We start from the raw sequence: 12,864 nt of genomic DNA, 5'->3' as shown, positions 1-12,864 counted from the left end.
GCTGTAATGATAAAAATCCAGCTTCTCCAACCTGTCCTTGTAACTAAGATCCCCCATCACCGTTAAATCTCCTCTGCACCCTCTCAAGTGTCTTCACATCCTTCTGAGAAACATACAAACAAAGAAACATAGAAGATAGGAGCAGGAGTAGGACATACGGCCCCTCGAGCCTGTCCCACCATTTAATGAGATCATGGCTGATCATCCAAATTCAGAACCTGGTCCCTGCTTTCTGTGATATCCCTTGATCCCTTTAGCCTTAAGAAATATATCTAGCTCCTTCTTGAATATATTTAATAATTTGGCCACATCTGCCTTCTCTGGTAGAGAATTCCACAGGTTTACCACTCTCTGGGTGAAGAAATTCCTCCTCATCTCAGTCCTAAATGGCTTACCCCTTATCCTTAGACTGTAAACCCTGGTTCTGGACTCCTGCACCAACGGGAACACCCTTCCTGCATCTCGTCTGTCTAGTCCTGTTAGAATTCTATAAGTTTCAATGGATCCCCCCTTATTATTCGAAACTCCAGCGAATATAAGCCTCATTGACCCAATCTCTATTCATACGTCATTCCTGCCATCCCAGGTATCAGTCTGGTGAATCTTTGCTGCACTCCCTCCATGGCAAGAACATCCTTCCTCAGATAAGGCGACGGAAACTGCACACATTACTCGAGGTGTGGTCTCACCAAGGCCCTGTACAACTGCAGCAAGACATCCTTACTCCTTTACTCGAATCCTCTCGCTGTGAAGGCCAACATACCAGTTGCCTTCTTAACGGCCTGCTGCACCTGCATGCTTACCTTCAGCGACTGGTGCACAAGGACACCCAGGTCTCCTTGTACTTCCCCTTTTCCGAATCTGTTGCCTTTCAGATAACAATCTGTCTTCCTGTTCTTGTCACCAATGTTGATAACCTCACATTTACCCACATTGTACTGCATCTGCCATGCATCTGCCCAATCACCCAACCTGTCCATATCATACTGGAGTTTCACTGCATCCTCCTCAAAGCACACTCCCCCACCCAGCTTTGTGTCGTCTGCAAACGTGCAGATATTACAGCTAGTTCCCTCGGCTAGATCATTAATGTATATTGTGAACAGCTGTGGTCCTAGCACCGATCCCTGTGGTACCCGACTAATCACTGCCTGCCACTGGGAAAAAGACCCGTTTATTCCAACTCTTTGCTTCCTGTCTGTCAACCGGTTCTCTATTCAATTCAATACATTCCCCCCAATGCCATGTGCTTTAAATTAGCAAGCTGATCTCTTATGCGGGACCTTATCGAAAGCCTTCTGTTAGTCCAAATGCACCACATCCACTGGTTCTCCCTTATACATTCTACTAGATACATCCTCAAAAAATTCCAGTAGATTATTCAAGCATGATTAACCTTTTGTAAACCCATGTTGACTTTGTCCGATCCTGTCGCTATTTTACAAGTGCTCTGCTATTACATCTTTTATAATGGACTCTAGCATTTTCCCCAATACCGATGTCAGGCTTACCGATCTATAATTCCCCGTTTTCTCGCTACCACCTTTCTTGTAGTGGGGTTAATTTAGCTGCCATCCAATCTATGGGGACTATTCCAGTGTCTATAGAATTTTGGAAGATGACCAGCAATGCATCTACTATTTCTAGGGCCACTTCTGTAAGTAGCCTAGGATGTAGATTATCCAGCCCTGGGGATTTATCGGCCTTAAATGCCGTCAATTTCCCTAACACAATTTCCCTAAAAATACTGATTTCATTGAATTCCACCCTCTCATTCAAACCGATGTTCCCCGACATTTCTGGAAGGTTATTTGTGTCCTCCTTTGTGAAGACAGAACCAAAGTATGTATTTAATTGTTTTGCCATTTCTTTGTTCCCCAGTATAAATTCCACTGATTCTGAGTGCAAGGGACCTACGCTTGACTTCACCAATCTTTTGCCCTTCGCATATCTATAAAGACTTTTCCAGTACGTTTTGATGTTCCCTGCAAGCTTACTCTCATATTATATTTTCCCCCTATTAATTAATCCCTTTGTCTGCCTCATAACATCGTAGTTTCCTTTATTTAAATTCAGGACTCTAGTCTCTGATTCAATTATTTCACTCTCCACCTTCATATTATGATCGCTCCTCCCCAGGGGACCGGACACAACACCATTGCTAATTAATCCGTTCTCATTACGTAATACCCAGTCTAAGATGGTCTGATCTCTAGTTGTTTCCTCGACAAATTGGTCCAGGAAACCATCCCGTATACAGTCTACTATTTCCTCGTCCACAGTATTGTTACTAATTTGGTTAGCCCAATCTAAGTGTAGATTAAAGTCACCCATGATAAATGCTGTGCCCTTATTGCACGCTTCTCTAATTTCCCGTTTAATGTCAGCCCCAAACTCAGTATTACTTTTTGGGTGTTTGTATACAACTCCCACTATATTTTTCTGCCCCTTGGTAAGTGTCAGCTCTAACCCTACGGGTACCACATAATTAGTGCTAATATCCATCCTTGCTATTGTGTTAATCTCCTCTTTTAAATGTGGTGACCACAACTGAACGCAATACTCCCGTTATGGCATAACCAGTGCTTTATAAACGTTCATCATAACTTCAGTACTTTTGTACTCAATACCTTTATTTATGAAGCCCAATATCCCATATGCTTTGCTAACCACACTCCTAATATGTCCTGCCACCTTCAAGGACGTATGCACATTAATTCCCAGGTCCCTCTCTCCCTGCACACTCTTTAAAACTGTGCCATGAAGTGTATATTGCCCCTCCCTGTTATTTCTGCCAAAATGCATCACCTCATACTTCTCTGTATTAAATTCCATCTGCCACTTGTCTTCCCATTTTGCTAGCCTATCTATGTCATGTTGCAGTCTATTGGTATCATCCCCACTGTTTGTCACCCACCCCCAAGTTTGGTGTCATCAGCAATTTTAGAAATTCTACTCTGTATACAAATATGCAGGTCATTTAAACATTTCAAAAAAGCAGTGGCCCCAACACAGACACTTGCGAAACACCACTGTCTACGATTCTCCAGTCTGCAAGGCAACTATTTACCACAACACGATGTTTTCTGTCCTTAAGCCAATTCCATATCTAACTTGCCTATTCCATGTGGCGCAATGTTGGTACCCAGCTTTCTATGTGGTAATTTGTCAAATGCCTTCCTAAAATCCATGTAGACAACATCCATTGCATTCCCTTCATCAATCCGCCCTGTTACTTTAGCAGAAATTTGAATTGAATTAGTCAAACACGATCTGCCTTTTAAAAATTCGTGGTGGCTCTACTTCACTAATTTAAAGCTCCCAAGTGCCCGTTAATTTTCCCCTTGATTACAGTGCGCTTGCTCGGCACCCCATCCACGAGTTTAAACATCCACTTTTCATGAGGGCAGCAAGTTGTTCCAACATCTGAGGCTCCAGCAGCATTGAATTGGCCCGGAGCTGCTCTTCATCAACCCGGACTCCTCAACATCTCAGCTCACAGCAGCCGCTGGCTGACGGTTTCGTGTGTATTCACAATGCAGAGCGAGCAGTCACAGCTCTTGTTCCTGTTTGACTCCCTGTCGTTCTTCCACCTCACTTTCTGTTTCGGACATCGGATTTTGGTCTGGTCACAAAACCTTCACAATTGCTGCTTTGCTGCAGTTTCTTTTAATGTTTACAGGGGAGATGAGCAGAAACTTAACGAAAGGAAGTCGGCAGCAGCATCTGAACAGTTTGCTCCAGATCTCGGTAACACCTCGTAGGGAGCTACAGGGTTACAACGGGATTAGTCTGATTGATAGTGGACTGACTAAAGGGAACTGATGTGAGATAGAGAACGAGGATCCTCAGAAACTGATCCTAGTCAACAAGTGCAATGTACATGCTACATGTGAGGATAAGCATTCAGACTGTCAGTGAAAACTTTTGTTCTCCTTACCTAAGGGAAAATACACGTGCCTTAGAGGGAGTGCAAACACAGGTTCACCAGACTGATTGCTGGGATAGGGGGATTGTACTATTAATATATGTTGAGTAGACTAGGCCTATATTCTCTCGAAACATATACAATTCTTACAGGGATCGACAGGCTAGATGCAGCGAGAATGTTTCATTTGGCTGCAGTGTATAGAACCAGCGGTCACAGTTTGAGAATAAGGGGACGGCCATTTAAGACTGGGAAGAGGAGAAATTTCTTCACTCAGATGGTGGTGTATCTTTGCAATTAATCACCCCAGGGGACTGTGGATGCTCAATCCTTGAGTAAATTCAAGACAGAGATCGATAGAATTTTGGATATTAAAGGAATTGATGGAATTGGGATAGTGCAGGAAAGTGGAGTTGGGGTAGAAGATGAACCGTGATCTTATTCAATGGAGGAGCAGGCTCGAGGGCCCAAATGGCCTACTCCTGCTCCTACTTCTTATATGTTCTTAGAAGGATAGTTATGGGACAAATAGTGGGCTGTGGGATTAAATTGGATTGTTCTTTCAAAGAGACGACACTCTCACAACGGAGCCAAATGCCCCTGTTGTGATGTAAGATTCTATGATTATATGTTGTTATCTCTTCATAATGATAAAGGCCTCTCTGAGGTCTCCTCTTAGTCTCCTTTTTCCCTGAGGGAGGAGCCCAAGGAGTCCCCATGTCTTCCTGCTCAATGCCCCTTTCACACTTCTGTGCTGAGCCCTGGTTTCTTCTCTTCACCCACAGTTGTATTAGGTGCACATATTCAATACATACTTGGAGCAAAAAAGGAGCTTATTTTAAGTCCAGCAAATGAATGTTGGCATTGAGAAAGTAAGGAACTCAGTCCGTCTATCCTTGATGTCATTAGCTTGGTGCCCCGGACATGTAGCTCAGTGGTATGCGAGCCTAAGTTGCATCTCCAAGCATTTTCTTTAACCACAGTTGCTGAATGTTGCTTTATGAGGGCAGCAGGTTACAACAGCTGAGGCTCCAGAAACATTCAGTGGGCCGAAGCTGCTCTTCACCCACAGTCACAGACTGGCCAGATTGTGTGACGTCACAATGCTGAGCGAGCAGCCACAGCTCTAGTTCCTGTTTGACGCCCTGTGGTTCTTCCATCTCACTTGCTGATTCAAAGATCGAATGTCAGCTTGGAAACTAAACCTTGGTCATTGCATTTATGCAACAGACCTGTTTTTGAAATATTCAAAGAGGAGCAGAAACCTTGAGAAAAGAAAAGTATTTAAAAGCTGTGAGCCATCAGTATCGCTGGGCAGCTGGCTCTCTGTCAGAGAAAATAGAGATTATATTTTCATAATTACAGTCATAATGTGCTTGGAGAGACTAAAAATTATAACACGTGACCTTGATACATTCAAAGCATGCGCTCTACCACTGAGCTACACCCACACTGACAGCTAAGCACGCAAACCTTGGACAGAGAGAGGAGCGCTGCTGTCCAAGGGCTGCTGTTTGCTTCTTTGAGCGCCTCTCCCGCAGACTCATCACCTCCAAACATTTAATTATATCGGAGCAGGAGTTAATCTCAGGCTCCCAGAAACAGCTCAGTTCAATGGGTAGTGCCTGAATATGTGATGGTGTCCACGGTGAGCGAGCAGCCCCTCTTGTTCCTCATTGGCTGCCGATGATTGGTCCTCCCACTTTCTGAATCACAGTTCAGATTCCAGCCCAATCTTCAGTTCTCACTTTTACAAAGCGCTGACCGCTGGTCCACACAACGTTTGTAATTTTATCTTTGGGAGCTAGTGTATCATGAGCGATATAGGTTTACCCACCCGTTAGTGGAGATGTGTGGACGTGAAAGAGGGCGGAAAGTATGTTTTGTGGGGGCTTTAGTAAGGGCAAGGTATTTCCACCCTGTTAAAGTCGAAAGAAAAAATAAAGTCTTCCATTTCACGAACTCAGGAAACACTGTAGAGCAAATGAAGTACGTTTGAGGAGCAATCACTGTTGCAATGTCAGAAATGCGGCATTCAATTTGTGCACAGCAATGTCCCACGAAGTGCAATGCGAGGAACAGTACCTCATCTTCCGATTAGGCACTTTGCAGCCTTCCGGACTCAATATCGAGTTCAACAATTTCAGATCATAACCTCGTCCCCTATTACTTTTTTACTTATAATTCTTTCCACCCGTTTGTTTTGGGTCTTCCTTCCCACCCGCATTTCCTTCTGTTTCTCCCTCTCACCTGGCAGCTGTCTCTTGCCTGCTAGTTCACTTCACACCTAATCTCAGCTGTCTTTTGTCTCCACCGGCCTATAACCATCTCGTTTGCTTTCGAATACCTTTTATTGTCTCTTTTACTTCTTTTGTCGATCGCAGTCCTGCCTTCGATCGATTTTATTTTCTTTCCAATTTTGAAAAATGGTTCCGACCCGAAACGTCAACTCAAATTTCTCTCCACGGATGCTGCCTGAACTGCTGAGTTTTTCCAGCATTTTCTATTGTTATGAGGTGGAGATGATTTGTTTTGGTGATGTTGGTTGAGAGACAAACATTGTCCAGAACACAGGGGAGAACTCCCCTGCGCATTATCGAATAGTGCCATTGGATACTTTATGTCTACTTGAGAAAGTAAGCGTGGACTCGGTTTAACGTCTCAGCCATTTTTATCTCCTTATCGGAGCAAGGATATACATGCCTTAGGAGTGGTGCAACGAAGGTTCAATAGATTCATTCCTGAGATCAGGAGGAATAACTTCATTCAGAGGGTTATGAATCATTGGACTTCTCTACCCCAGAGGGCTGTGGATGCTGATTCGTTGAGCATATTCAAGGCTGAGACAGATTGATTTTTGCACTCTAGGTGAGCCAAGGAATATATATCTTCTCAGATACCTCGATCTCAATTTTTTTCTGATTACCTTCCTGTGAAACACCTTGGACCGTTTAAGGAAAGGATATAAATGCAAATTGTTTTTATTGGACTTTCAAACCTCATGGGACCTTGTAGTAAATAAACAAACACCACTACTGTGTAATTAGACTTCTGCGAAATTGTAATGCCTTTATTCAGATATTGAACACATGACATTGCTGTACGCTCAAATGCATATGCTATTATAAAGCTATTAAATCATCTTCCATGCCATTAACAGTTATAATTATTTCCTGCAACAAAGCATCACCCGGGCAGAGCGCAGAGAGGAAACTCTGGCAGGGCAGAGGGGAATCGCACAGTTTTAACATAATAAACCCCGTTTTTATCAGTGAAAGGAAAGTCAATCCCATTCCTCAAGGTGCGCGCGATACTCTGCGCCAGATTTAACATTCGGCGCTCTGCTATGGTGAAACTTAGCACCCAGGCAGTAAAAGCAAAAACATATTTTACACCAAATTATTTAGAGCAGAATTGACTTCCTGGAGGAAACTCCAGCAGTAGCGGAGAGGGCAAAGATGTTCATGAAGTTTCCTGATCTATTCTAATTTCCCCAAAGTGAGGTCCGTTCTGTAATGTGCAAGCTTAGTAAGAAGTTTTACTTTACTAAAACACCGCTTCTACCCTCCTGCTGCAAGGTGGTGCCGAGAGTATTGGCGAAATTGATAGCCCCCAATCCGGTGGTTAATCGATTATTCAAATTCATGGACTGGGGGCCAAGTTTGCATTTTGTGCCCGGCTACACAGAAACAGCGATTCAGTCACAATTATCTCAAGGAACATGGCAAAAAGGATGGAATTTAAACTTGAGTTGTACAAATCCTTGGTCAGACCCGGTCTGGAATACTGCGGTCATTTCTGGGCATCGCTCTTCAGGAAGGATCTTTTGGCCTTGGAAGGGGTGCAGCGCAGATTCACCAGAATGTTACCGGGGCTTAGAGAGTTACATTCTGAGGATAGGTTGCATTGACTTGGATTGTTTCCCCTTGAGTACAGGAGATTATTGTGTAAATTAATCAAGGTTCTTAAAATGTTTACACTATCTGATAGGTTGGCTATAGGTAATCTATTTCTTCTGGTAATGAAATCTATAACAAGGTAATTATAAAATTAGAGGTAGGCCGCTCAGAAGCAAATTCAGGAAGCACATCTTCACGCGAAGTTTTGCAGAAATTTAGAAGTTTACCCGCAGAAAGGCTCTGTGCTGGGGGACAATAGGAGATTTCGAGAGAGGGATTGAAAAGTTTTGTTAGGTCAGCGTATCAAATGATTAGGCACAATCCGGGTAAACCGAGTTGAGGTTCAGACCAACCATGATCTCATTCCATAGAGAAGGCTCGAGGGGCTGAATGGCCGGCTCCTGGTTACCATGTTTTAAATGTTTGTTTAAATTACGCACAAACTAAACTAAATACCTGGACTGGGGTCAGACATTTCTCACAGATTACATTTCCATAGATGGCTTCTTGCAAACACAAAGTCTCGCTGAATAATATTTTAATGGGTGAAATGCTGATGACCATGGCATTGTCCGGTACTGTTGAGATGGATGTGCCTGGTCTTCTAGAGTTTCACTGCTGCATAGAGGACGGAGTCCTCACCGAGGTTTTGGACGGTGTCTCGCTGACTCTGAAAGGAATGGTGCAAATGGTCAGAAATGCAATCGAACAACTACACTCTGGTAACAGTTCAGCGAAATTCTATCAGCTGATGCTCCAAGGCAGAAGCCGAAAAATGTCAAAAGCAGCGTTGTTGGAGTGAGCAGTATTAAACGGGGAATATTGCACTGCTCTAAAGGGTATTAACTGTCTGCTAACGGTTACATTTGCAGATGAAGTTTTCACCTCAGGTAATGCTGTTTGTTTAAAACAAGAAGGGACACTCGAGCAGCAGCAGGGCAACAGGACATGATGGAAACAGAGAGCGGGAGGAATTTTCTACTTGATCAGAGGTGCTGAAGGGACGATAAGGGTTCGGCCACCGATCACTTTGACATCGATGGAAAGGGACATCAGTAAGGTGTAAAATGGGCGGCTGAATCCAGATCACTGTTTTAGGCCCACTCTAAGCCAAAAGTTCCAGCGCCTATCTCTGACAGCATCGGAAAATGAAGGGACAACTTAACTTTCCAGGTGGGATACTAGGATGTTGTGTGTAAGACGTGGAAACCGCATGTTGGTTCAGTGGGTGAAATAGAAAATGGTCTTGTTTATGTCAAAATGCTCTGCATATTCCAGACATTAACCAATTGTTAAACTGTAAATGCTGTACACTGCCTAGATTCGCTTGTACAGGAGTGTGTTTGCAGCTGCATTCGTGGTAATTGAACTCTGTAATTTCCCTTCAGTTCCTATAGCGGGCCCAAATCTACACCTCACCCCTCAAATATTATTGTTCTATTGCAAATACATTTGTTCAATCCGCTTAGAAAAATAGAGATCCTTTCATTATTCTGCATTGGACATCATTCTGTCGCCGTTTAAAGATATATTGAAGTGTGATCAAAAACATTTTTGTCCTCATGTATATTAATTACTGGACAAGGCAATTGTGATATTTCAAAAGAAGAAGAACTCTGAAGGCAACAAATATTTGGACACATCGTTCCAGGAGATGGAATGAGCGAGATAAAAGTCCACATCAATGGAAAAATAAAATCCCAGTGCATTTTTAACTTACAGCGTTTACTCTCGGCAATGTTTGCAGGTTAAGAACAGCATCTAAACAAAACAAAACACAATAACAAATGGATTGATGTTTAAATACTTAGAGCATTTCCCTCTTTTATTAAAGAGTTTTATTCCTATGGAGGTTTTGTTTATCATCATATGGATGGGACACCATCTCCACACTCAATAGTGGGAACTAGCTGGCCATTGACAACTACCAATGGGTATTTGACTATCCACTAGGAAGTGAATGCACCTCCTATGCTGAGCTTCCCTTCTCAATTCCTCGGTTTCTCCAGGAAGTGGATGGGTTGGCTGAGGTTTCTCTCGACATGGGCAGTAGATTTTCACCGTATGACTTGATGTTTCTCGGAGTATCGCTGATGCAGCGATAGCTTGCCTAATCTAGAATTGTCCTGTGATCTCAATGAGTGCTAAACTCTCGATTGTTGAATATTAATGCATTTTTATCCATGATAATAACTTTAGCTATTTGAATAAGGAAACACTTGATTCCGAAATATTTACATCATACAGGCATGTTGCTACCTCTCTACAAAATCTTACCTGCTGTTGTTAAAATGTTGTCATCCTTTTTGTTCAAAATTTTCTCATTATAATAACCTATGTGATCCTTTATTCTGGAAACTTCATATGTAAATGTCTCACACTGTTGTTACACCATCTAACCACGGGTGGCACTACAACGCATTAAACGTTACTGGAGAAGAAGTTCGATGCTCCTCCTAACCCAATGTGTTAGCTTCACATCTTTGAAAGGGTTTTGCTATTTAACATTAAATAACAATAAAACGTGAAGTATTGTACAAAAGGGAAAGACGGCCAACATTGGAATTTAATTACATCTGTGTACGCCGGTCCAGTAATCCACTACCCTACAAGAGCAAAAAGTGGAAGGAGCGCACGTCAACCCATGCAGCCCACCAACCCACCCCTTCAACCACCGTCTGCCCCACCTTTGACAGAGCGTGTAGTCACCTGAGAACTAATTTTTAGTGTGGAAGCAAGTCATCCTCGGTTCCGACTGACACCCTAAGAAGATGACCCTGCAATGCTGCACTTGAAGACTCTACTTAGCCCGGACTCCACATGCCTATTGCACTGCGAATTCGATGAGCAATACCATACAAATCTTTTGTGCTCTTTATAAATCGCACTTCCGATTGTAATTAGTTGCTTCACATTGCTCATGATAAATTCCTCTGCTTGATTCACTTGTGGAATCAAAATCTGCGACAGAAATTTGGCATACTGTAATTACATCTATCCACCAGTGGTGGCGTGGTGCAGCTTCTCAGCATGTTTGCAAAAACCTGTGATGCTATTACCGACTCCACTTGCTTCAGCAATTGCCATCTATTACACTACTGTACTGTAAATATATAAATATTTAAAACAATGCATGATCAGATTTCCTATTAGAAACAAATTAGCACAGTGGGTCAGAATAAAAAAGGGGTTTGTTTTACATCTATGTGCCGGGTCCAGCGACCTCTTTCCGACTATCCTCTCTGCATCTGTTGACTACACTCCCTCATCACTCCCTGTCTGAAAAATCACTTTCATTGAATGATGAAAATATATATTCAGAGTTTATTTTGATTCTTGGTCAGATTCACTAAATGATTCAGAATGATTGACAGTATATGTGATTCACAGTTGGTTTGCTAATACAATAAAATGTCTACAAACGGTTACTAGAAATGTAACAATAATATTGTGTTCATTCCTTTTCGTTAACTGCAAGAAAAGCTAAATGCAAAGGAGAATTTTGGATGTACGAATACAAAACTGAACTTACATGTTAGGGTCTCACTGCTTTGGTCACCAGGAGGCGCTGTGTTCCTTAAAACAACATATATCGTCAATTAATCATTTTATTTTCGATGGCACAGATCATTAAATTCTTGATACAGGTATTGATTGGATTTCAGACATGGATCCCATGTTATATGTAGAAGTATCTCTCTGCCCACGTCCTGGAACATGTGTTTATCCAACTGTTCCCAGGCCAGGTTATTCCTTGTTACCCTGGAACTAATGATTAGTTTGACGTCTAGGGTGATTAATGAGGACCTATCTCCTGCTCTCACCATGTGGAGCGGCACCATTACATAGTTTGTGAATATTTCCTCCCGTTGGACAATCTTTTTGGCGAGCAGAATTTCCATTGGGCTAAAAATAAGAATTTGATGAAATCATCACAAACCGATTCGCGATATCGATTCAGTGAGCACAAAGAGGGATTTCATCTCTCATTGAGCTGTTGTTAATATGGGATTCCCAGATGAGAAAGGCTATAGTTTAATGAGATAACGAACAAAAACACATTTAAAGGGATGTAGTGCAGATGCAAACAAAATTACTGAAGTAAGTGAAAACTGCCTGGATTAGTGTTTGAATATGGTTGAGTTTGTGTGATTGTGTGTGTGTTTGAGTGTGTGTGTGTTTTATTATGATTGTGTGTTTGAGTGTGTGTATGTGTGTTTTAATACGTGTGTGTTTGAGTTTGAGTGTATGCTTTATTATGAGCGTATATCTGTGTCTTTCACTGAACGTATGAGAAAATATATGTGTCCTTGTGTGTGAATATATGTGATTATGTATACCAGTCTGTGTATATGTATATGAATTTGTGAGTGTATGTATGTATATACGTCTAATTGCGTGTTGGAGTGTGTGCGTGAGTGTGAGTGGGGGAGTTTCTTTCTAATATGAAAAGGAAGTGAAGTATACAGGGTACAATTATTCCTGAACATCTGCATCTGAGTTTTATCTTGGCCAGGTGTGGTTGTAATTGACAATTCAACAGTCAATGATCTCACCTCATTTCTCTGCTGCTTCTCCACTTCCCTGAGAAGAAAATGTAAGTGTTAGAAATCTGAGCCAAATAATGGTTTACAAAATAGGAATAAGAGTAGAGTCAATGAGCTGAAAAGGTCTTTTGGACACAGAAACCTGTGCCCCAGCACCATAACTGTCCCGACACAACCACCCAATGTTTTATGAAGGAACCCAAAGGGGGTACTTTTAAATTAACCCACCGGTGGGAAACGGTCGAATTCAGGCAGGATTTCCATTGTACACAGCGCCCATCTCCTGCTCCGCTAAACTATAATTTCATTCCATGCTGTGTTGCAGATTTTCCTCCTCCATACTCATGTACTACCCTAACCACCTCCACAACATCACCTCTCAGCCGTCTCCTTCCAGACTAAGAATACCGAGTTTTTCGATTCATTCGTTACAATGTGACACTGTGGGTTGGAATTCCACTTGACTGGTAAAGGAAAATGGGCGGTATCG

At 42.3% G+C, this 12,864-nt stretch overlaps 1 long non-coding RNA gene across 1 annotated transcript; it reads right to left on the bottom strand.

Moving 5' to 3' along the window:
• Positions 1–6,968: 6,968 nt before the first annotated feature.
• LOC147087168 (uncharacterized) lies at positions 6,969–11,802 on the bottom strand. The gene is made up of 3 exons (XR_015075595.1): positions 11,360–11,802; positions 9,548–9,588; positions 6,969–8,497 (listed from the first exon to the last, which is right to left on the bottom strand). It is a non-coding gene; the product is annotated as an uncharacterized LOC147087168 (long non-coding RNA).
• Positions 11,803–12,864: the final 1,062 nt, after the last annotated feature.

The sequence above is a fragment of the Somniosus microcephalus genome, unplaced genomic scaffold (genome assembly GCF_052327205.1).
Source record: "Somniosus microcephalus isolate GS21.2 unplaced genomic scaffold, FLI_Smic_1.0 unresolved_chr6, whole genome shotgun sequence".
In the NCBI taxonomy this organism is placed as follows: Eukaryota; Metazoa; Chordata; class Chondrichthyes; order Squaliformes; family Somniosidae; genus Somniosus; species Somniosus microcephalus.
The sequence above is the reverse complement of the archived record's forward strand: the minus strand, read 5'-3'. Positions and strand labels throughout refer to the sequence as shown.